Below are 25,770 nucleotides of genomic sequence, written 5' to 3'. Positions count from 1 at the left end.
ATGAGACCCACAGAACACTCTGTTTACACTCCATTGAAGTGCTCTTTTGAATGCATGTAATTTCATTCTCCATATGAGATGCATCTTAAAGCTGCCATTACCAAAAAAAAAAGCCTTTTAAAGTATTAAATGCATGTCAGTAGTTCAGTACTTTCTCCTTGTGCCATTTTATTGTTATCACACATAACATTTTATCACACATAGCATTATTACACACAACTTTGTTTTCTTTTTTATGTTTGTATTGTTTGAGTTTTTACCAAAATCTGGTTCGATTTCATGTCAGCAGCTCCTTTAGAAAAATTGTTCCCATGAAAAAACATTTTCAATACTTATTTCCTCCACAGTAGGTGCTTGTTTTTTCTTTAGCCAAATTTTGACCCAACAATGTAAATGTCACAATCAAAATTGAGATTTACAATTTCAATCTTGTTGTTTTAGAAAATCTCAGATCAGCAGTTTTTGAAATACTTAGACCAGACCTATAACCATACCACATTTAATGTCACTATTCCTGATGCTTAGATTGCATTTTGACATATATGTCTTGATCATTACCACATGCCTTGAGCTGTAGCTTAATTTGTGTTTCTAATCATTTTGGGGTCAAATATTTTGCATATGTATTTCACGGACATCATGATGTAATCAGTATCTAATCACATGGCAGCAACTCAATGCATTTAGGCATGTAGACGTGATCCAAACATTCTGCTGAAGTTCAAGCCAGGCATCTGAATGCAGGGAAAGTGATTAAGTGACTTTGAACATGGCATGTTTGTTGGTGCTAGACGGGCTGGTGGGAGAATTTCAGAAAAATAGGAGTGGAGAAGAAAATTTGTTACTTGAACATGAATAAAGACAAATGTGGATGATTTAAAAACTTAATAACAATAAAAAATAATAGGATGTAGAAACCTAACCCACAATTTGGTCAAATATGGGAAGAAAAGGCCTAATGATTAAGTTGATCCATTTTTTTTTTACCAAATTTGATATGGAGGGGAGGAAACAGCATTTCTTTTACAAAGTAAAAAAAGAAAAAAAAAGAGAGAAAGAAAAAAGAATAATGAATATGTATATTAAAATGTATATAACACTTTTCTCTCATAGCAAGAAGGCCGCTGGTTCGAGTCCTGGCTGGACCAGTTAGCATTTCTGTGTGGAGTTTGCATGTTTTTCCCGTGTTCGCATGGGTTTCCTCTGGATGCTCCGGTTTCCCCACAAAGACATGCGCTATAGGTGAATTGAATAACTGAAATTGTCCATAGTGTACAAGTGTGAGTGTTAATGAGAGTGCTTTCTAGTACTGGGTTGCGTCTGGAAGGGCATCCGCTGCGTAAAACAAATAGTTCCGCTGTGGAATGCTCTAAAATAGAGACTAAGCCGAAGGAAAATTAATGAATGAACAAAGATGTATATAATTTGTGGAAAAAAAGTAACCAAAAAAAGATTTGGCATTTATAATTCATAGTTATGTGTTTAAATACCTGTTTAAATTCATATATGTATGTATATATATATATATATATATATATATATATATATATATATATATATATATATATATATATATATATATATTAGTGCTGTCAATCGATTAAAAAAAATTAACTAATTAATCACACCTTTTTTAAAAAATTAATCGCGATTCATCACATTTAAAATACTGAAACTTGTCATTTTGGCTATTTCAATGTAAAATTAATGTAAACGCAAGACAAAAAATATTTTAATTCAAAATATTATTGTTTAATAGAATTTTTGTTTAACTTGTAACACAGATTTCTTCATGTAAACAACATACCCAGAATAAACCATCAACATCCTGGTTATGACAGCCATATTTATTACAGAAATTAAAAACACAGGCATGTTAATGACATTTAAATTTCAAAACAATCAATGCCAATAAAGAAAACATTGATTTCCATGTTGGATTCTAAGTGGACTGCAAAAAAATGCCCAAATACAGGAATTGCAGAAATGGAAAATGAAAACTTATAATAATAAACTATAGAATACAAACTGTTGCACTAATTGTAAAGTTTTATTGCTGTGAGTTGAGTACATTAATTATAGAGTAGAAACAATTTTGCTTAATCCTCCTTTACATTCATCCAGTTGCTAGGAGTATCCCGCAAGTGCACAGAGACTCCCAAATGCCCGCAAATGAATGATAATTTCTTGCAAACCGGTCGTTAAATACATTGCACACCTCTCTAGCCCCTACTCAGATACGTCGCTCACTCCACCCCTGACAACCCCTCAACAGGCCTGACACAGACACACACAACGCGCTGCAGACGTTTTGGCCCCAACAGCCTTCCATACTGGAGCGACTCCCCTCAGATTCAACACGCATGATCACGTTCATCAAATTTGCTTAAACTAAGCGTCCTAAAGTATTTCTGTATTTCACAAGGATTCTGACACAACAACGCGAAGCATACGCTTTCGTTGCGTTCAATGAGGAAACACGCTAAACTTGGAGGGCTCATGCTGAAAGGCAGAGTATTGCCCTGTCTTTGACAGCTCGCGACTTCACCAGACGTTCTGAGTACATTTACATAAGACACCAATTCTCCGATTTTAATATGATTAAGATAATACTCTTATTAAAATTCCACCGTGTAGCCTTAAAAGGAACCTTACCTTAAAGGAACACCCCAGATAGCATACAGTTCTGGGCCACATCTGGGCCAACTAAGGCACATATGGCTCACTTCTGGCAATGGCAGGAGACATATGGGCCACATCTGGCCCATATGTGTCATACCGGGTGTAGTGTGAGTTGTGGCCTGCCGCATGTGGGCCAGATGTGGCCCGTGTGTGACACCCCGGGTGTAGTGTGAGTTGTGGCCTGCTGTATGTGGGCCAGATGTGGCCCGTGTGTGACACACCGAGTGTAGTGTGAGTTGTGGCCTGCCGCATGTGGGCCAGATGTGGCCCGTGTGTGACACCCCGGGTGTAGTGTGAGTTCTGGCCTGCTAAATGTGGGCCAGATGTGGCCCGTGTGTAACACCCCGGGTGTAGTGTGAGTTCTGGCCTGCTGTATGTGGGCCAGATGAGGCCCGTGTGTGACACCCCGGGTGTAGTGTGAGTTGTGGCCTGCTGTATGTGGGCCAGATGTGGCCCATATGTGTCACCCCGGGTGTAGTGTGAGTTCTGGCCTGCTGTATGTGGGCCAGATGAGGCCCGTGTGTGACACCCCGGGTGTAGTGTGAGTTGTGGCCTGCTGTATGTGGGCCAGATGTGGCCCATATGTGTCACCCCGGGTGTAGTGTGAGTTCTGGCCTGCCGTATGTGGGCCAGATGTGGCCCGTCTGTGACACCCCGGGTGTAGTGGGAGTTGTGGCCTACCAAATGTGGGCCAGATATGGCCCGTGTGTGACACACCGGGTGTAGTGTGAGTTCTGGCCTACCGTATGTGGGCCAGATATGGCCCGTGTGTGACATACCGGGTGTAGTGTGAGTTGTGGCCTGCTGTATGTGGGCCAGATGTGGCCCGTGTGTGACACATCAGGTGTAGTGCGAGTTGTGTATTTTTAGTTCCGGTTTAACTATAAATGAACGGGAGCCTTTGAAGTGGTTACAAATAATTAGAAATTGAAAATCAAAGTTAATTTGTCTTTCTAAGTCTGTACACTTTCGTTTTATGAAGTAGAAAATAGAAAATAAATATTGTAAATTAATGTAATGTGATGCAAGGATTTACATTTTTCCGATTGGCTACTTCTGCCAGTGGACTGCATACCTAATGAGTGGGAGGGGCTTGCTGCTCAAACAAAACACAGACTCTGATGTGAAGCAGCAGCAGTTCTGTGTTTCCTGTGTTTTATTAACATTATTGTCCCTCATCAGGCGGTGAGAGCGCTACACCTTCTCTAAAAATAATAACATCGCATGTTCTAAATAAGACTTTCTGAGATTGAAAATGATTCTTTAGGTTTTTAAGAATAGGAATAAGCTATTGCTTATCCGGGAAAGTATGTTTGTAACCTTATCACATATTAATTCAGTTTATTTCCTCAATAATGGATTTATTTTTACTTTGAGGCTGCTATGAATATAAATTTATATTATCTGTTATATGTAAATGTTCCAGCATGATTAATATTCATAATTTTTTTTTTTCATATTACCTGGTATGTCTATAAATGTCTATAAATGCAGTGAGTTTAATCATTTATTATGTTTTAATCCATTAATGTTTTGTTCCGTTTCTCCATTTGAATGAATTAAGACTGGGTGGATTTAATTTGCTATTAGTACTACTTTTTAATGAACAATTTTACAAATGAATTCATAATCCAATAATGCTGGATTAAAGTGCTGTTTTCTTGGTTTTATTTTTTGCAATTCTACATTTTTATAATGATTTTTTTTATTAAATGCCACATACAACATTGTTCTTTTTTTATTTAATTTGAATATTAAATAGACATAAATGTTTTGTTTATGAATAAAAAAACTATATAGAAAAAAAAGTCAGAGAACTGAGCAGTAGAATGTGAATAACATGAATGTGTTCGTGAGTAAGCTAATCTTTGTAAACAAAACAAAGTTTTATTTACTTATTCTAAAAAATAATAAAAATAAATCTGACCAATTTTAATGCGCACATCTAACCCCGCTCCTAACCCTACCCCTCACTTTGATGTCACTAGCTCTATTTGAGTGCATTGTTTCTGACATTGCATGTCAAACTGTGTGTCTCAGCTTGCATATACAAGTCTGCAATCAGATACTAATGCTTCTGCAACACAGCCCTGAAGGTACAATCCTCAGTGCTGGGAAACACCACACATTATCTTATTCACAAACTACAGCCAATTTAGTTTATCCAAAATTCACTTAAACTGCAAATTTTTGCACTATGGAAGAAACTGGAGGAAACCAACAGAAACAACATGCAAACTCAACATAGAAAGGCCCAAAAGTCTATCCTGGTTCTGTGTGTGTGCACCTGTAACAGCGTCAACACATTTTATAGACAATATGCTATTAATAAGCATATTAATTAGCAATTAGTTAATTGTAAATATACCTTAAAGTGTTATAGCTTTTATATAACAAGCTACTGAATATTAAAAATAAAAGTAAATATGCTAGAATTACAGCATGTTACATAACAGAGCAAGGACATGTTCACAGTATGTCTGATAATATTTTTTTCTTCTGGAGAAAGTCTTCGACTAGAAAAAAAGCAGTTTTTAATTTTTTTAAAAATGTGTTTTAAGGTCAAAATTATTAATCCCTTTAAGCTATATTTTTTTACCAGTTTCAGAACAAATCATTGTTATAAAATAACTTGCCTAATTACCCTTACCCTAATATATACTATATTTTTGAACTTTGAATTGCACTTTAATTTGAATGCTTGTATTTTGAAAAACATCTAGTAAAATGTTATGTACTGTTATCATAGCAAAGATAAAACAAATCAGTAATTAGACATGATATGTCAGAACTATTATGTTCAGAAATAAGTTTAAAAAACCTTCTTTCCATTTAACAGAAATTGGAGGAAAAGGGTTGCTAATATTCTGGAGGGCTAATAATTCTGACTTCAACTGTATGTATGTATATATATATATATATATATATATATATATATATATATATATATATATATATATATATATATATATATATATATATATTTATTTATATATTTATTTATTTATTTATTTAAAAACATAATCATAAAACTGCCCCCTGGTGGCGAATATGTGTTTCGCTTCATCCTTGCATTACGGTGGAGTGGGCGGAGCCTCGTGAATGACGGTTATTTTTTTCAAACGAGGAAGTGAAGTCAAGTCCGCCATTTCATCTTCTTCTTTATATCGGGTAAGTTATTATTTTAAAATCATATTTGTGAGATATTTGTCGTCAGGTAATGTTTTTATTTGTTAGAAAAGCCCCTGTTTTGAATAGTGATAAAACTGTAACTTATATGTGGTTAATATGGCTAAAAACGGCTAAGAATGATGGCAGCCGTCAATTCAGTAACTGTAATCTGTTACGTTAAGTTGATTGTGCTCGGGGTTTTAACAAATTCATTTAAGTTACAATTTTCCTTTTATTCGCTTGTCATTCCCAATTAAATGATCAATAAGACGTGTTATATGAAGAACAGCGTCGAAACGGGAGCTTGAATGAATGAATCATATGCTGTCCGTTTTATACAGTTGTAACGTTAATGAGTGCCGAATTCTGCTTTTGTACTGGTTTTAGCTCAAACACTGAACGAACAGTCTCTTTTTGGTAACGTTAATCCTAATGATCTTGATTTGCTTGTTAATGTGTGTTTTATCAAGTTTCAGCAAACGTTTGCAGAGTAACGTTATGTGGTTCATGCTGGCCACTGTTGAGACTGGTCTGCATTAAAAAAATTTAAAGCCAAAACGTTTGAAAAAAAATCCACAGTTGAAACATGATGTGTTAAATGACTTATGAAGGAAATTAATTAGCTAAAAAAGAAGGCTAAGTTTGTTATGAAATATTAAACCTTGGTAAAAAATAAAATCAATTGTGTTAAATAAGCTTAAAATCCATATCTTTTGTTTTATATTACTTCAAAACAGCCTGGAAACTGAATTGCACCATTAATCTTGTACATATGTATCAAGTCCAAACAAATGGTTTTGTGGCAAGTAAAAATAATATTTTTATAAATTGATTGTATTGTATTAATTTGTTACAGAAAAGAAAGGAATCATGCAAGGATGCAAGCTGAAGGAAAGGACAACTCTCACATCAGTGCATTACTAATTGTTTGACTTCATCATCAAGCACACCAGGTACTATATTGTACATATTTTGTAACTTGTATATGTCAGACTGGTTGTTGGGAAATGAAATAATATATTTTATGTTTTATTTATTATTAAAATATTACAAGATTTATTGCTGCTATTTTATCACTGTGTGAGTTCATAGCTTATTTAAAAAATCTATTATTAAAAAAAAAATTAATTTGAAAGAAAGTCTAAATGTTTCCACAAGGTAATTTATTGAATTGTTTTCTGAAAAATGTAAAATTTGAAAGTATTGGTGAGCTGGAAAAACAGAGTCTTTTGACGTAACTTTTATTTTTATCTTAACTTTTTATTTTATGTCAAAAGTAGATTAATTTACCTTGGATCGCATGTTTAAGTTATAATTTCACAGTGAAAAATGTAAAAGAAAACCATTGAAAACAATGGCATAATGATTTTGCTTGTTCACAAGAGGTACTTGATTTATTTTTCCTGTAGTGATACATACGTTTTTAAGAAGAATGCTTGACACTTGAATTTTAAAGGGATAGTTCACCCAAAAATAATGACATCTTTTATCCTCCACTTGTTTCAAAATATTTTTTTTTGTTCTGTTGAACATAAACTCAGACGGTGCGGTGGTACAGTGGATAGCTCTGTTGCCTCCCAGCAAAAATGTTTCTGGTTCGAGCATCGGCTGGGTCAGTTGGCATTTCTGTGTGAAGTTTGTATGTTCTCCACGTGTTAGCGTGGGTCTCCTCCGGGTGCTCCGGTTTCCCCCACAAGACATGCGGTACAGGTGAATTGGGTAAGCTAAATTGTCCATAGTGAATGTGTGTAAATGAGAGTGTATGGCTTTTTCCCAGTGATGTGTAACAACTTAACTAAACAAATTACTCTGTTGGACCCTAATATTTAAAATAGCAAAATCCTCAAACTAACACACACTGTGAATGCATTCTCACATTCATACACTCAAAAACACACATTCATACAACAGTCTGTCTCAGTCTGACTCACACACAACATCCTCTCCCACATATTTTTCTAGCAAACCTCCACCACAAGCTTGTCCCTTTATGTTGCTTTTATTTCAAATATTTTAGAGCATGATATAGTCCAGGTTTTTATCACTAAGTATTTTTTTTTTCCATTCAGCAGGTTCCTTGTAAAGATTAACCCAGGGAAGGATCGAAAGTGGAGAAGACCAGATCAAGAAAGACTACATCAAGATCTGCGGTCAGTTCAAAGGTACTTTCACTAATTACCAAGATTTCAGACAATGAATTGATGGAGAAAACTTTTGAATGTCAGATCTTCCTACAGTCTGCGCAGACATCTAAAGTCATCTTAACGTGAGCGCTTTAATGGTCAAATAGGTGTCAAAACGCAGTGTTTAGTGATTATTAATATCAAGCATCATTTGTGTAATAAACAAATGAGTTGAGAATCAAAATAGAGAAAGAGAAACTATTAAAGAGACAGCGTGCTATAATCCTTCTGCTGCCTGTTTTTATGATTATTAATCAAACAACAAATGGAGAACATGCCTCTGCTCTTGACTGAAGGACTTTTGTAGCTAAAGTGTTTCTTAAAGTGAAGATGCTTAAAGCACAGTTTGTTTTATATTTTTATTCTATTGTATTTATTTCTCTTTCCTTTGTAGGGTGGAAAATAACTGTTTGTATACAGTTGAAGTCAGAATTATTAGCCCTTCTGAATATTAGTAGCCCCTTTCCCCCCCAATTTCTGTTTAATGGAAAGAAGATTTCTGAACATAATAGCTTTAATAACTCTTTTCTAATAACTTATCCATTTTATCTTTGTCATGATGACAGCACATAATATTTGACTAGATATTTTTTCAAAATACATGCATTCAGATTCAAAGTGCGATTTAAAGGCTTAATTAGTGTTATTAGACAGGTCATTGTATAACAGTAGTTTCTTCTGCAGACAATCAAAAATATATTGCTTAAGGGGGCTAATATTATAGACTTGCTTGAAAAAACCTGCTTTTATTCTAGCCAAAATAAAAATAAAAAAGCCTTTCTCCAGAAGAAAAAAATATAAGAGGAAATACTGTTAAAATTCCTTGCTCTGTTAAACATCATTTGGGATTTTTTTTTTTTTCAAAATTCTCAGGAGCGCTACTAATTTTGACTTCAACAGTAATAGTTTTGAATAATCGTGATTTCAATTATGACCAAAATAATCATGATTATGATTTTTCCCAAAATCGAGCAGCCCTACTGTTGTTACATTTATCAAAATAAACAATAAGGCTCTTAAAACACTGCTTTGAAAAATGTAGAAAATGTAAAAAAATATATATTAAGTCATTTGTTTTATTATTTTTAAAATATATTTTTTTGTAAAGTCATTTGTTTGTAATTATGTAAAAAAAAATCCAAGTACTATAAAAGTTATTTAAGCAACAAATTTGCCAGATTGTAAAGGCAGACACAGAATGAGCAAACAAGAAAAACCGTGTAAAATCTGTAAATAAAAGGCAACATTTTAAATTTTACATCTTTTCATCATATACGTAAAACCTTCCTAAGCTTGAAAATATATTTCCTTAAAATAAACTTCCTTTGTTAGTGCAAATTCCTTTTTATGTAGTCTTGTAATTAAACAATTAAACCATTTAAACAAGTTTAAACTTAAAAAAGGTCGTAATGAAAATCCGATTTTTTTTCCAAATGTAACTAACTAAAATAGTACCATGTACTTTTACTCTGTATTAGTATTATTTACTAAAATTTGTTTTATTTTAGCAATATAATAGTATTTCTAGTCCTTTAATTTAATGTAATTTAATTTTCAGTTCTCTTTCCATCTACGAATACATAAAAAAAAAAAAATTCACTAGCACATTTAAAATAGGTTTAATACTATGAAATATTATATTAATATTATTTTTTATAAATCGATAGGTAGTTCCTTTGGGATGTTTTTATGTATTGCTGAGAATACATTTCAGGTGTTCAATACGTTGCTTGTCAGTCTTAAAAATAAAAATAGGTGTTTAAAGTGCTTAAAAGTCCTTAATTTTAATCAAGTTGTGCCTGTATGTACTCTGCAAACAGCACCTTTTAATTGTTGTCTTCTCCTATTTTCAGGATGTTTTGCATTGGACTGTTTTTTTTTTTTTTGGCTTTGACCCTTGCTCGCCCCTGACCCTACTCTTTAACTGCCCTGTTGGATTTTCAGTTTATTTTATTTATTTATTTATTTTATTTTTTTGGTTCTGGGTAGATGCTAATAAATATTTAGTTGTAATTATTTAAATAATGTGTTTTTGTTAATTATGTGATTTCTGTGTTTGTTCTGTCTACTTGTACTTGTTTATCTTGTTTCTGTAATTATCATTTGTTTATTTGACCCTTGCCTCGCCTCTGATCTTGTTTTTGGATTGCCCTTTATATATCTTTTTAATTATTGGTTCTGGTTATATGGTTATAAAATATTTGTTAATTTAATTAATATGCATTTTATAAAATAATATATACATTTTCTGTTTTTTTTCTGTATCTATTTATCTAATTTGTATATACATTTGTGTTTGTATGTTCTTCTTATTCTGTATATCCACTTACCTAATTTAACTTTTATATATATTTATTTGCATTTAATTTGTGATAATTCTGTATGCATTTATTTATCTAATTCATATATTTCTTTGTATTGCATTGATCAATCTGTTGTTGTTTTTTTGTATGCATCTATTTATATAATTTATATAAATTATATATTTGTATTTATCAATTTATATGCTTCCTTTAAAGCAATTTTTTTAAATGAAGCAATTTAAACTAAGCATTCCTTTTAATGTGATTTATATAGCTACCAAATGTAGATGTGAGCCACATCTAACCCAAAAGTCAGCCGCAACTGAACCAGATCTGGGCCAGATCTGTGAAATTGCATGGGCCGCATCTGGGCCAGATCCGAGAAACTGCATGGGCTGCATGTGGGCCAGATCTGAGAAAGTGCATGGGCCACAGCTGGGCCAGATTTGAGAATGTGCATGGGCCGCAGCTGGGCCAGATCTAAGAAAATGTATGGGCCACATCTGGCCCAGATATGGACCATGCTTTTTCTAAGATATGGCCCAGATCTGGTTCAGTTGTGGCTGACTTTTGGATCCTTATGTCAGCCACAATCAGGTTGAGTCATCGCCGTCATTCCGCGCGGTATGTGGGCCAGATGAAAATGGGGGATGTGGGCCATATCTGGGCCAGATGTAATTTGCTATCTGGGACAGAGTCACGAAATGCGGAGGATTTTCTTTCTGTTCACCATGCGGTATCAACTTACAACAGAAGTCAAAAATAAAAATGAAACACCCGAAATTGCATGAAACTCTGGATAACCTGTGATGCAACTAATTATTTTATACTGGAACTCGCCTTCAAAAAGTGCTTCCTTGGTCTTATCCACATTTATTGCATGCTGAACACACGTCACCACAACAGGAAGTAAAAAAACCTGAACTGCTTTAATTTTTTTAATGCATTAATTAATTAAAATTAATCGCATGCGTTAACGCGTTAATTTTGACAGCGCTAATATATATATATATATATATATATATATATATATATATATATATATATATATATATATATATATATATATATATATTGGTTTGTTTATTTTGTAAACTACTGATGACATTTCTTCTAAAATAATATAAAACAAATGATTATTTAGAGCATTTTGCCTATTAAAAAGTTATTTTTTAGACATATTTCTAATTATTTTTAGAAAATACAAATGCAACGTTTCTAACTTCATAGGAGTTAAGAAACTCATATTTAGTAAAATAAAACAAATACAAAGAATTGTAACACGTTGTCATTTTCTGAAAAGCAATGCTCTAAAACACTGCATGTATTTGAAATTGGAAAATTTTAGAATAAAACTAATTCAAACCTTTTACTTGCACTTCAAATGTCCTTTCTTTCTTTTTTTTTTACTATATTAAATATTGTTTTAAACTTGATTGTGTCTGTTAACAAGACACCAGAACTAATGGTCAGGCTTGAGGTAATAAAGTTCCCATTTTTAAGTTTTAAACCTTAAGAGTTTTATCAGCTTCTTTAATAGAAATCTTTTTCAATGTGACCATTATGTCTTTTTCCCAGCCGCCTGTAATTGTATTCTAAGCCCTCGTTATTTTAACCCAATAGCACTTCAAGGCTTGAGTATGATAAAAAGGCATGTTAATTAAAACAACGCTATCCCAAATTCAAGCTGTCTTCCTTTTATTATATTCCCTTTTTTTCTGTCTTCTCACCCATTTTTTACCCTCCATTTTAACCAGTTTCTTCCCCGTCAAGGACAGTTGTTTGCAGCTTAAAACAGTCTTGGTATGCTGCAAAATAGAAAGAAAGTGAAAAAGAAGGTGAGATGAACAGGTGGGAGGAAGAAGCTTTGTGTTGGCAGGGTTTGTCTGGCTTTGAAGGAAGCGGCACAGCTGGACAGAAGAGCAGCAGCGCCTCGAGTCTTCAGCATCTCCATGGAAATGCTTTCCTATTGTCTCTGCGGTCCAGCAGAGAAATGAAACGTGTCGCCAGCTATTCAACAAAAGTGAGCTACAAATAGAACATTGAAAAGAAAAAGAGATATTGGATGAGTTTGTGGCCATTTCAGTAGGCAGGAGAAAAAGAGTACATAGTGGCAAAAGACTTTTTTTTTTTTTTTTAAAAAACAAGAGGTAGACATAGTTTGAGAGAAAATAAAGTTGGAGGTAAGATGAAGGAAAACAGAGCTGCAGTCTGTGAACTCTGGCTGACATCAGCATCAGATCCTTCATGACAGTATTGCGCGGGCAGCTTTTTGACTATCAAGACAAAGTCTGTTCCACTTTACAGCAGATTCAGGACAGGAGCCACCCAGCAAGACAGGAAAAGACTGTCTGACCACATGTAAAAGCACCTTTTGTTTGGTTTACAAAACATGTAGGGGTGGGTAAATCTGAACAATAACATATACTGTACCACCGTAAAGGGAAAAGAGAAAAATAAAGGGAGCATCATGCTAATTTAGGTTGTTTGTTATTTTTTTTTTTTTAGTATTTTCTGAATTTAAATAAAGATGAAATACAATAAATAAAATATAATTCAATGCAATACAAACAAAAGTAAATAATACTTATAAGTTATCAAGTTATTAACATAACTTATAATTTTATACGTTTATAATAAATTAAGGCGGCATGGTGACGCAGTGGTTAGCACCATCGCCTCACATCAAGAAGGTCGCTGGTTTGAGTCTTGGCTGGGCCAGTTGGCGTTTCTGTGTGGAGTTTGTGTGTTCTCCTCGTGTTCATGTGTGTTTCCTCTGGGGGCTCCGGTTTCCCTCACCATCCAAAGTTATGTGGTAAAGGTAGGGTTGGGTATCATTTGGGGTTATTTCATTAGTGGTGCTAAATCTATACTTTTAAAATAGCAACGATGCCTGAGCCAATACTTTTGAGCCACAAAATTATGGTGGATGTCTTTAAAAAAAAAATGTATTTGACATAATAATAATAATAATAATAATAATAATAATAATAAATTTAGTTATACAACATAATTAAAGTTTAAAGTAAACATCAATTCAAGAGTTCACACTTAGCTGATGATTGGTAATAAGCTAGTTTGGCATGCTGTCCCGGGAGAGAGCCCCGAGCTCATGAGAGCCTCGAGCCCGGGGCTCCCTCCCGTTGCAGGGCGAGAGGGGAGTTTGAGCTCGGGTAGATCTCGAGAACCCCCCTCCCTCCTGCTGCGTGAGGGTTGCTAAGGTGATGCGTTGCTGACAGAATTGAATCAAATTGGTGCTAATTTGGATTAGTCAATTTACTTAAGTGTCATGTTTTTGGGAGTGTGGGAGGAAACCGGAGGACCCGGGGAAAACCCACGCAAGCACGGGGAGAACATGAACTCCACACGAAAATGCTGACCGTTTGGGTAGATGCCCGAACCGGAGGCATTTTTGCTGTGAGGCTGCAGTGCTAGCCACTGGGCCGCCGTGCTGCCCTGTAGTCAAAAGAGGAGGCGAAGGGGTGGAAGGGGGGATTCTTCAAGACGAAGATGACTAAAGGTAAGGTGTTTGGTTATTTATACTTGGTTAGGAGTAGTCTGATTGGTGGTTCGTACATTAGCTTGACTCGGGGCCAGCCGTGTCAATCATAAGCACGTGATCCTCTCGAAATTAGTTTATGAATAAACTTCACTTCAAGAGTTCACACTTAGCTGATGATTGGTAATAAGCTAGTTTGGCATGCTGTCCCGGGAGAGAGCCCCGAGCTCATGAGAGCCTCGAGCCCGGGGCTCCCTCCCGTTGCAGGGCGAGAGGGGAGTTTCAGCTCGGGTAGATCTCGAGAACCCCCCAAAGTGCTTTATGCTCGGGACAGCAGCCGCGTATTGAAGAACCCCCCCAGAGCCGCTGATACCAATGCTATATCCGGCTGCTGGATATACAGTTAGGGAAGAGTAGGAGAAAGAGAGGGGCTCCTGCGGGAGCGTGGGTAATCATAGACTCCGTGGGAGTCTGGGCAGGGAAGCTTGGGAGACTCTGCGGAGTCACAGCTGGGAGTGATGGCCTAAGCAGAAGGAAGATAGAGGGGTAGAGCTAGAGGGAGTAGTGGCGGTATTCGTCACTGAAAAGAATAAGAAAGGGAGAGGGGGCGGAGAGACTTCAGTGCTTGGAGGAAGCGGAGCCCTCGACGCCGCAGGGTAGAGAAAAAAGTGGGGCGGAGAAACTCGACGCTAAGAAGGAGCGGAGTACTCGACGCTGGGACAGAAAGGAGGCGGAGAGACTCGGGCGCTCTGGGGGAGCGGAGCACTCAGCACCAGAAGGAAGGGAAAAGGTGGAGAGACTCGGCGCTAGAAGGTAGCGGAGCACTCGATGCTGGAAGGAAGAAAGAAAAATTCTAAGGGGCGGGGGTGGGCGGTGACAGACTCCGTGGGAGTCGAAGCTCGGGGTCAGAGCTGCTGGGCCAGTTTTTTTTTTTGTCCCCGCTGGAGTCGGGAGCGGGAGGGGGCAATAGTGACTCCTGCGGGGAGGGGCCGTGGCCAGAATCGTGCTCCGGGGTGACTCTAGCGAGAGTCAGAGCTGGTGAGTGAGGGCCTATGCGGAAGGAACATAGAGGAGCTAGGTGTGCTAGAAGGAAGCGGAGGTAGCGGAGAGACTTGGTGCTGAAAAGGAAAAGAAAAATTGGAGGGAGGTGGAGAGGCTCGGCGCTGGAGAGAGCGGAGCACTCAACACTGAGAGACAGGCATAAAGTGGGGCGGAGAGACTCCCGCTAAGAGTAAGCGGGGCACTCGACGCTGGGACAGAGAAAGGGGGGGTGTGGAGAGACTCCGACGCTCGGAGGGCGCGGAGCGCTCCACACCAGAAAGAAGGGTGTGGCAGAGAGACTCTATGCTGGGAGACAGCAGAGCGCTCTGTGCTAGAAGGAAGACAGAAAATTGTCTAGTGGGTGGGGGGGGGCGGTGACAGACTCCGCGGGAGTCGAAGCTCGGGATCAGAGCTGCTGGGCCAAGTTCCTGTAGGAGTCGGGAAAAGGGGGTGGGCGGTGGGGACTCCTGCAGGGAGGTTTTGGGGCTCCTGCTTGGGGGGAATACCCCTGCGGGGGTCCAAGCAGGTGGGTAGGGCCTATGCGGAAGGAATATAGAGAAGCGAGATTTGTGCTAGAAGGAAGGGAAGGGTAGCGGAGGGTTAAACGCTGAAATGGAAAAGTGGGGCGGCGGAGGAACTTCGTGCTTAGCAGGCGTGGAACCTCCGTCACCGGGAGACATAAAAGTGGGGCGGAGAGGCTCGATGCTAAAGAAGCAGGGGAGCACTCAACGCTGGGACAGAACAGGAGTGGGGGTCGGCGTGACTCGCCGCTCAGAGGGAGCGAAGCGCTCGACACCAGAAGGAAGGGTAAGGGAGGCTCGGTGCTGGCAGAAAGCGAGGCACTCGTCGCCGGAAAAAAGAAAAGTAGTGCTACTGGCCTGCGGGGCCGCAATTGACTCCTGTGAGCTGTGGGAGTCGAGCTCGGGGGGGGTGAGGGTGGGGGGGGGTGGGGTGGCTCCGCTGACTGCTGGCGGAGATAAGCGTTTGTTGTGCTGCTTTGATGTGAAAGCGGCTGAGGCGGATATAGGAATTAAAGGCGTCTGAAGACCACCGGCCTAGGGCTTGGATTTGGTGTTGGGAAAGGCCTTTGTGTGCGGCTGTAGTGGCCGCTCCTATCCTAAACGAGTGGCTGGAGAAGGGGTCAGGGGGAAAACCAGAAAGGCGGAGGATGTTTTTTAAATGCTTTTGGAACCAGAAACGGGTTACCGGCTGGTTAGAATCATCTGTGAAGAGGGGGGAAAGCGGGTTAGGGGTTTGGCGCTTACGGTAGTGGGAGAAAGCTAGAAGGGTTTGAAAGGGACTTGTGGGGGAGGGGAGGTCGAAAATATATATAGAGTGGCCCTTCCTGGACTGATCCGTCTTGCTTTGCTTGATAAAGAAGGAGAGGGTTTCTTTATCCAGCAAGGCCAGATCTGAGATGGTGGGGTGGATGGCTGGGTTGAATTTGTCGGATGCAGTTAACTCAGAGCACCTGAGAAAGCCAAAAAAGGCTAGGTTAAACATGGCATCGAGGGTGTGAGCTGTGTGAATTGACTGGTAGCCTTTGCGGAGGGTGGCTATGCATTTAGAAAGAATGCGGAGAGTTATGGGTTGTCTGGGATCGGGGGGTGGGGGGTGGGTTTTCTGTATGCCTTTGATTAGGAGGTTTGTTTGGGAATGAAGGATGGCAGCAGAAGGTGCTCCATAAATCAATTTATGAAAAAATTGAATGCCACTTAAATAGCTTCTAATGGAGCTAGCCTGGATTTTCTTTGATGAGTGAAGGTGTGATATGAATGAGGTGATGGAGAGGAGGGAGAAATCGGGAAAATGAATGTTAAAAAGTGAGTGAAAAAGTTAAAATGAGTTCCAGGCTGTTAGATAAGATTGCAGAGTCCTGGGAGCCACGGCTTGAAGGATGAGAGAAATAGAGGTTTCGTGGAGTTTGTGGAGAGGGTGGTCTATGGCAATATCAGGTCTGAATATGGAGGCACTGGGGTTGGATGAGGGTCCGCCTCTGGAGCTAACCGCCAAAACCTCTGAAAACAGAAACGAGAGAGAGAGTCAGCAATTTGATTTTTAAAGCCTGGTACATGTTTAGCAGTTATGATAAATTGCTTTTTGGCTGCGGTCCAAATTAACCGTCTTAATAAAGGCATGAGCGTGGTGGAGTGCGAGCGCCCTTTATTAATGCATTGCACGGTAGCTTCGTTATCGCAGTGTATTAGAATGCTGCTAGCGGACCATTCATCGCCCCATAGGAGGGCGGCGACGACGACGGGATATAGTTCAAAGAGGGCGGATGAGCGTAGGTTTTGGGGGGTGTCTAGCATTTGGGGGGGCCAGGGGGCGGCAAACCAGTGCCCTTGGTAGTACCCCCCGAAACCGACAGAAGGGGCGGCGTCGGTAAATAGTTTAATGTCGACGGGCGATGAGATTAAATCGGAATAGAAAAAGGAACAGCCGTTCCAGTGCTGCAGGAAGGATATCCATAATTTCAATTCGTCTCGGCTGGAATTGGACAGGGAAATTGGGTCTTCTAGGCTACGGACTGAGTTGGCTAGCTGCAATAAGTGCGTGATGAAAGGGCGTCCTTGAGGAATAATACGCATGGCGAAATTTAGATGCCCGAGAATAGAGAGGAGCTCGCGTTTTTTGCAAACTTGTTTTTCGAGAAAGGCGGCCGAGAGAGGTGATACGGTCGATTTTCTCTTTGGGGAGAGATGCTTGGAATTTATTAGAATCTAAATCGATGCCTAGGAATTCGATTTTGGTAGCGGGACCGGAGGTTTTCTCGGGGGCGAGGGGAATGCCGAGATCTGCGAATACCTTTTGGGTGATCGCGAGATGTTTAGCCGGCGGCGCGGATGGAGGGGAGACGATGAGAAAATCGTCTAGGAGATGGATGAGGTAAGGGATGCCATAATTATTTGACAGTATCCAGCATAAGGCTTCGGAAAGCATGTCAAATATTTTGGGGCTGCTTCTGCAGCCGAACGTTAGACGAACTGCGAAGTAGAATTTGGAGCGCCACTGAATGCCAAAAAGGTGCCAAAAATCGGGATGAATGGGCATAATTTTAAATGCCGAGGTAATGTCTATTTTTGCGAGCCATGCGTTACGGTCGGCGGTTTTGATTAAGGAGATCGCTTGATCTATGTCATGGTAATGGAGGGAGAATTCTTCTAGCGGAATAGTGCTGTTAATGCTTGGAAAGTATGAATTATGCGGAGCTGATAGATCGATAATAAGGCGTTTTTTGCCTGAGAATTTGCGAGTGGCAATGCCAATTGGGCTGATGCGAAAGACGTTAAATGGAGGAGCGGAAAAGGGCCCGATCATAAAGTTGTCTTTGATTTCTTTTTCGATTAATTTATCTACGATTTCGGGCTCTGCGATAGCGGACTGTAGGTTAGAGCAAATTAAGTTATAGGTTGGGAGAGCGGAGATGCCAGGGTGAAATCCGTGGGTTAGACCTGAAACGAGAAAAGCACAAAAGTTAGGATCAGGATGACAGCGTAATTCAAAGGACAATTTTGAAACATTTACAGGAGTCGACAAGTAGTTTTTGGATTTTTTATTTGCTTTTGAGATAGGGCAAACTGTGCGTGCATGTGCGCCCCCGCAGTAGTTGCAGAGGTGGAGGTATCTGCATGGCTGCCTGAAGCATCTGCCAATGTTAAAATTTTGGCAGTTTGCGTGGGGGGAAAGGAGAGAAGGTATGTTAGAGCTAGGGATACGGGGGACGTAACTGGTGGATTTAGGTGCTGGACGGTCTGAATCGGTAGGGGAGACAGTGAAGGGGCAGGAGGTGGTTGGGTGCAGACTGGAACGGCAGACCGCGCAGGTTAAATTGCGGCAACCTAAAAAGACTCTGTTATGAAGATCGGTGTCGAGTGCTCCCCAGTAGGATTGTTGGTTCCACTGGGTGAGTCGAATGGCGCATTTGGCGGAGAAGAGCTTGTGGTAGGTGTAAAAGTGAGTCCCCCCATAGGAAAGCGCGAGCTCCGCGATAATGGCCATGTAATCGTTTAACTCACGCCTCCTATGGGGGAATACGGAACAAATTATCTCGGTGAAGCGTGAGAAGGCGATAGTGAATTCGGCGAGTGATAAGGTGCGTGATTGGGTGTTGGCGGGTGGTTTGAGGGTTATAGAAAATTCGCCGCAATCCACCTGTCGCTCTGCCGAAGGGGGTGTGATGGGTGAAAGAAGTGAGAGGAGATCTACGTCAGCACCTGACAAGATTTGGTTCCTTGCTGTGTATGAGACGGGGGGGGTTCCAGGGCTGGAGCGTTAGGGGGAGGAGGGAGGGGTGTGGCGGAATGGAGAGTGAATGGAGGACGTGCTGTAGAAGGTGGTGGGGGGTGCTGGGTCGGAGCGGTGCTAGTGAGAACGGGGGGGGGTGTGCAGAGAGGGAAGGAGGGGGGGAGACTGGAAGAGGGAAAGTTAGCTGGAGGGGGCGGGCCGCTAGGAAAGGAGCTGGGAGCGAGAGCAGGGTGAAGAGGGAGAGGATTGATTTGCTCTAGTGGATTTGAGGCCGTGGGGATGCTTTGGGGCTGGATAAGTGGGTTAGGGCTTGAGGAAAAGTTCGAAGGGGGAGCTGGAGGCCAGAACGGAGATCTGGGGTGCTCTGATTGGATTCTTCGGTGGAGAGTGGATGCTGGATGGTGGGTTGACGTCTGGGTTTCCTGGGGGTGGTGACTGGATGGTGTGCGGCTGGGGGCGTGGCCTCTTCTAGCTTGCTTCTGGATTGGTTGGATTGATGGAGAGAGTTCTTGCGGAGGGTACGGGGTGTATCGGGTCTTGGGATTCCGGGTTTTCTTCTTTGCTTGTGACGTATGTGTGGGATTTCCTGCTTCGGTGGTGGCGTTGTGGTATAACTCGAGCAGCGCCTTTTTGTTAAGTGAGCGTGGAGCCTCTATGCCGGCGTTTGACAGGATGTACCGGAGTTCATGGTTGGTCATCTGTTTGGGTGGGTTGAGGGAGGAGAAGGCTGAGGCGTAAGAAGAAGCTGGTGAAGCGTTGTGCACTCTGGAGGTGGATGGGGAAGGAGATACTGCGAGGCTGTGGGTTTTTGAGGAGGAAGAGCGGGTTAAGCGGCGGCCTCTGGTTGGAGCCTCGGGCTCTACTTGGGAGCTCAGCGGGGCATGCTGGCGCTGGGCCGCGGCCGGAATTTCTTGGAGCGCGGGGCTCTCGGGAATGTTGCTGTCGTTGTTGTTTTCCATTCGGAATTTGCTGCTTCGGCGAGTAACGTTAATGGCTATTCGACGTTTTAACGCGAGGCTGCTTCTTCAAGACGAAGATGACTAAAGGTAAGGTGTTTGGTTATTTATACTTGGTTAGGAGTAGTCTGATTGGTGGTTCGTACATTAGCTTGACTCGGGGCCAGCCGTGTCAATCATAAGCACGTGATCCTCTCGAAATTAGTTTATGAATAAACTTCACTTCATATTTTATATAGTTAAATTAAGTTGCATTAATATATTTCTTTTGATCCTTTGCTTGTTTGTATGAATTTAAGATTTGCATTATGCAATTACATTACATTAGCTTAATACTAACCTGTGGAAAAGCTGTCATCAAATTCAGGGAACACCTTTTTTTCTAGAGTTGAGTACCCTTATGGCACCAGGTTTCGGTACCCAACTCTAGGTATAGGTGAGAAAACTATATTGTCCTGTGTGTGAATTTAAGGGGCTATGTGTGTTTCTCAGAGCTGAGTTGTAGCTGCAAGGGCATTCGCTGTGTAAAACATATGCTGAATCAGATGGCGGTTTATTCCGCTTTGGCGACCAGTGATAAATCAGGGACTAGGCAAAAAGAAAATGTATGAATGACTGAATGAATGAATGAATGAATGAATGAATGAATGAATGAATGAATGAAAAATACATGAAAATTGCTAATGAAAAATTTTGTCATTTAATAGACAAAACAAATAAAATAACAAACAAAAAGCACATTTTAGACATGTTTATATTCATTTTTGGACCAAACACACATTTTAATTTCAGAAGAAATAAGAAATCTTGATTCAGAAAAGTTAAGAAAGCTTGAGAAAGCTTTAGATGTTTAACCCTGAGTTTTAACCACAGCAAATGAAATAATTTATTATTTTGATCAGCTGTACTTTCCAGGGGGAAATAAAATATTTAAAAAAAGAAAAAGAAAAGAAAAAGGGTCAAAATAAAGAAAATATAAATAAATAATTGAACAAACTAATTAGCAAATTAATGGATGAAAGAACGAATAACGAATGAACATTGATTTGAAATTTGAATAAATGGTCTTTGATCTTTATATTAAAACAAATTATTATATATATATATATATATATATATATATATATATATATATATATATATATATATATATATATATATATATATATATATATATAATAAACATACAGTATACCTAATACATCTTGTAAAAATTTTCAAGTGTTCTCATTTTTTCCATAACTATGTCACAAACCAAGCAAATAACACTCTTACTAAGCCTTTCACAGTAAAACAAAAAAACATTACCAAGATATGCTGCTTTCCCAGTTTCCAATTGTGTCCTGCTCATTTGTCTCAGAGCTTACCATATAGACAACCTGTTTAATCAATACCGCCACAAGCGAGTTTCACCCAGAGTGCTGTCTTTGAGTCCGACACTTTCTGTCTCAGATGATTTACTGCTTTCTGTCAGTCTCGGAGCTGATTCTTCCTGCAGAACGATCAACCTGTCAACCTCTTCCACGTCTCCATCAGCTGCCCTGCCTGAAGAACAGGCACCCTTTATATGAGCCTTCCCTGGGCGTCCCCCATCCCAACATCACCTCCACCTCAGAGGAAACCGGAGAGGGGACGGATGGAGTTACAGCGGCCAGGCGGGGAGCAGCTGACCTGGGCTAGCAGAGGAACAACCTGCTGGGTCTGAAGCTCCAAGCTGGAGGTTCAAGCTCAGCAGTCCATAACAACCTCTAGACTGAACAAACAGCAGGAAAAAGAGATGGATGGAAGGATGGAATGAGAAAAAAAGTGGGATAATAATCGTGGCACAGGGCTCTTACAATACCCTTTGCTTTATTGCAATGGAAAGGAAAGGTAACACTTTATTTAGATGGTTCACTTTTTGATATTCTGTTGACTATTAGTAACTTCGTCACATGCCAACCAACTTTCAAAAAATGTCAGTAGACTGTCTAAAATCTGTTAGAACTTTGTAATGGTCCAACAACAGACAATAAGCCACTTCGCAAGTACTTGTGAGCTAAATTTGAAATAAGAAACTAATGACATGTTGTTACAGAGTTACAATAAACAGAATAATGATCAAAGTTCAAAAGTAAGTTCAAAGCAAAATAAGGCACTTTATTCTTATCCTTATTTTATTCTTAGACTTTCTTTCCTACCACGGGCAGAATAAAATAATGGAAGTCCATTCACCCCACCAAATTAAATAATAAATGTTTAAAAAATATATAATTGTGACTTTTTGCCTCAGAACTGGGATATACACTCACCGGCCACTTTATTAGGTACACCTGTCCAACTGCATGTTAATGCAAATTTCTAATCAGCCAATCACATGGCCGCAACTTAATGCATTTAGGCATGTAGACATGGTCAAGACGATCTGCTGCAGTTCAAACTGAGCATCAGAATGGGGAAGAAAGGTGATTCAAGTGACTTTGAAAGTGGCATGGTTGTTGGTGCCAAAAAGGCTGGTCTGAGTATTTCAGAAACTGCAAATCTACTAAGATTTCCATGGAGAGCCTTTTCTAGGGTTTACAGAAAATGGCTAGGGGTCAGAGGAGAATGGTTAGACCAGTTTGAGCTGATAAAAAGGCAACAGTAACTTAAATAAACATTCGTTACAACAGGCAAAAGATCATCTCTAGACACACAACACCTCGAACCTTGAGGCAGATGGGCTACAACAGCAGAAGACCACACTGGGTGCCACTCCTGTCTAAAATCTAGACTAAAATCTTTCAGGAATATTTCCAGTACCTTGTTGAATCTATGCTATGAAGGATTAAGGCAGTTCTGAAGGTAAAAGAGGGTTCATCCCAGTACTGGTAAGGTGTACCATAAGTGACCGGTGAGGGTAATTTTCTTACAACTGCTAATTCGCATTATAAACTGTAAGCTTATAACTGAAAAACAAAATAGAACAGAGTTACTAAAATCACATAATACTAAAAAAAATAAAAAATAATAAACTGTAATATGTAAGCTCACAACTAGAAGAAATAGTGAATAGTCTGAAATAGACTAGTGGATAGATTATAGATTATTTATTATGATTTAGTGGGACACTTCCATTTTAAAATAATATATAATAATAAATAAAAATAAAATATTTTCAAGCAGGCATCTGAAACATTTCCCTAACATTTCCCTTGATAAAATAAACAGCTAGTCCCACCTCCAAAGCACATGAGCAAATAGTTATTTATCAGGCTCAAACATGAAATGTTCTAATAGCACTTCAGAGTCAAATTATATTCCTACACTTTCTGTTTACAGTTGAAGAAAGAATGTTAGCAATCAAATTTCCTTTAAACATTAATTTTACTGTTTCTCAAAATGTCAAATTCTAATAATGAAACTCATATACTCATTTTACAGGCTCACTTTAAGTTATACAGTTGTTCACATATTATTAGTCTTTATAAGTAACCTTCTAATGTTTTCCACTAAGGTAACTTATTAAAAGAAGCCCAGCATCTCATTTAAAAGACTGGAAGACATGTTTTCATGTGTGGAAAGATCAGAGGATGAGAACTGCGAGCATCTGTAAACACAAACACTTACATCATTACCAGACGGTCACTTTAGCCAGCTTTAATGTCTTTGATTTGATCTTGCCAAATTAAACACACACACACAAACACACACACACACACACACACACACACACACACACACACACACACACACACACACACACACACACACACATATAAATAAATAAATAAATAAATATATATATATATTTGTTTCGTCTTTTGGAAAAAGTCTTACTTGTTTTATTTCGGCTAGAATAAAAGCAGTTTTTATTTTTTAAACACAATTTTAAGGACAAAATTATTAGCCCCTTTGGGCTAATTTTTGATTCAATAGTCTACAGAACAAACCGTCGGTGTACAATAACTTGCCTAATTACCCTAACTTGTCTAGTTAATCTAATTAACCTAGTTAAGCCTTTAAATGTCACTTTAAGCTGTATAGAAGTGTCTTGAAAAATATCTAGTTAAATATTATTTACTGTCTTCCTGGCAAAGATAAAATAAATTAGTTATTAGAGATGATTTAGTAAAACTATTATGTTTAGAAATGTGTTGAAAAATTCTGCTCTCTGTTAAACAGAAATCGAGGAAAAAAATAAACAAGGGGGCAAAACCTTCCATCTTTTTCCAGTCTTTCAATACTGAAGGCTACATGCACGTGCATTTATGACTAGTCATTCTGTATGCAAACTAAATGGTGTAGCATAAATGTTAGCTGACATACCCAATATTCCTAATAACAGGAACATATTACATGTTCAGAAGATAATTGCTGATTCATAGGTGATGAGGAAAAAATTTCACTTACTGCCACAACAACAGCACAACTAAAACTACTGGATGGAAAATGCTAAAGGAGATTTTTTTTTCCCATAAACATGTTAAATGCAAGTGTCTGTAAATGATTTGTAAAATTAAAATTAAATAAAAAAAAGATATACATGTTTAAAATTACATTATATCAATATTTAGTTTAAATATATTTATGCAAAAAAAAAAAAAAGGTGTTTTCTGCAAGGTGTCTCATAACCGAGAACCCGCCACAGAGAAAGCGATATCCGCTCTATGGCTCAGTCTGGACTAAGGAACTAAAAGAAGATTTTGATCACTTGATCTAAGAGATCTCACAGGAGTGTAAAAATGCAACAGCTCTGAGAGATAGGTTGGGGCTAGATTATGATGGGATTTAAATACCAGTAAAATCCCTTTAAAATCAATTATAAATAGGATAGGCCGCCAACGGAGACCCCTTAGAAGAGAGGTAATGTGGTCATATTATCTACTATTACAAACAACTTTTGCAGCAGCATTTTGGACCAACTGAAGGTGAGAAATTTGAGATTTTGAAATGCCACAGTAAAGTGCATTGCAGTAGTCTAATCGTGGCATAATAAAAGCATGAACAGCCATGTCTAGTGTGGTGGGAACATACATATCTTGACCTGGAGTTTTTAATGTTTTAAGCTGTAATTAAATTATTCATACTCTAAATATGACAGACAAAATGGTTAGATTAAATTATGACTTGAGAAATGTTTGACAGTTCTAAAGACTTATTCTGACATACAAAAATGTTGCATTTTTACAATTTGAATGTTTAAAAAAAAAAGCTTTTAGCAATATACCTATGTGGCTCAAACAATAATAACATAATTTAAACCCTGGCTTCAAGGATAACTCATCGTTTCATAAAGCATAGCTGATATACGATTGCTTTAAGTCTCAAAGAACAACTGCTGAGCTATAAAACTTTCCTTACACTGTATTTTAATGGAAAATATACTCACTGATGTCTAAACAGAATTCCTTTCTTAATTTATACACCCACAACTCAGGCAATGTCAAACAAATACACACATTTATTTGATCAAGAGTACTCTATCCTTTTTCTGCTCTTTTTCTTTGTCTTATCTCCCTCCTTTTTGTCAAATCCCTGGTTTCGAGAGCTTATCACGAGTTACTCAGGGCACTGGTGTGTTTAAGAAAACAAAGTCTGTCTGGCCTTATAACAGGCTTTCACAGTAGGGAAGTGTCATCTAGAGTACACCGGGCAGCACGTCTGCTTCTCATTCAGTCTATTTATTTTTAATCCAGAGTAAAAAAAAAAAAAAAAAAAAAAAAAAA

General features: G+C 38.8%; 1 protein-coding gene and 1 long non-coding RNA gene across 10 annotated transcripts in view; one reads left to right on the top strand and one right to left on the bottom strand.

The window, feature by feature from the left end:
• Positions 1-25,770, bottom strand: part of LOC141376138 (uncharacterized) — a 1,104,960-nt gene that overhangs the window by 666,122 nt on the left and 413,068 nt on the right. The window lies entirely within an intron of this gene.
• si:dkey-23f21.1 lies at positions 5,790-10,577 on the top strand. 3 transcript variants are annotated; one of them, XR_012385056.1, is made up of 4 exons: positions 5,790-5,853; positions 6,710-6,806; positions 7,923-8,015; positions 9,890-10,577. It is a non-coding gene; the product is annotated as a si:dkey-23f21.1 (long non-coding RNA). The 3 variants fall into 3 exon arrangements; XR_012385055.1 differs by lacking the exon at positions 9,890-10,577 and having other exon boundaries at positions 7,923-9,832; XR_224105.5 differs by lacking the exons at positions 7,923-8,015; positions 9,890-10,577 and adding an exon at positions 7,395-7,606.

Source organism: Danio rerio, chromosome 9 (genome assembly GCF_049306965.1).
Source record: "Danio rerio strain Tuebingen ecotype United States chromosome 9, GRCz12tu, whole genome shotgun sequence".
NCBI lineage: Eukaryota > Metazoa > Chordata > Actinopteri > Cypriniformes > Danionidae > Danio > Danio rerio.
The sequence above is the reverse complement of the archived record's forward strand: the minus strand, read 5'-3'. Positions and strand labels throughout refer to the sequence as shown.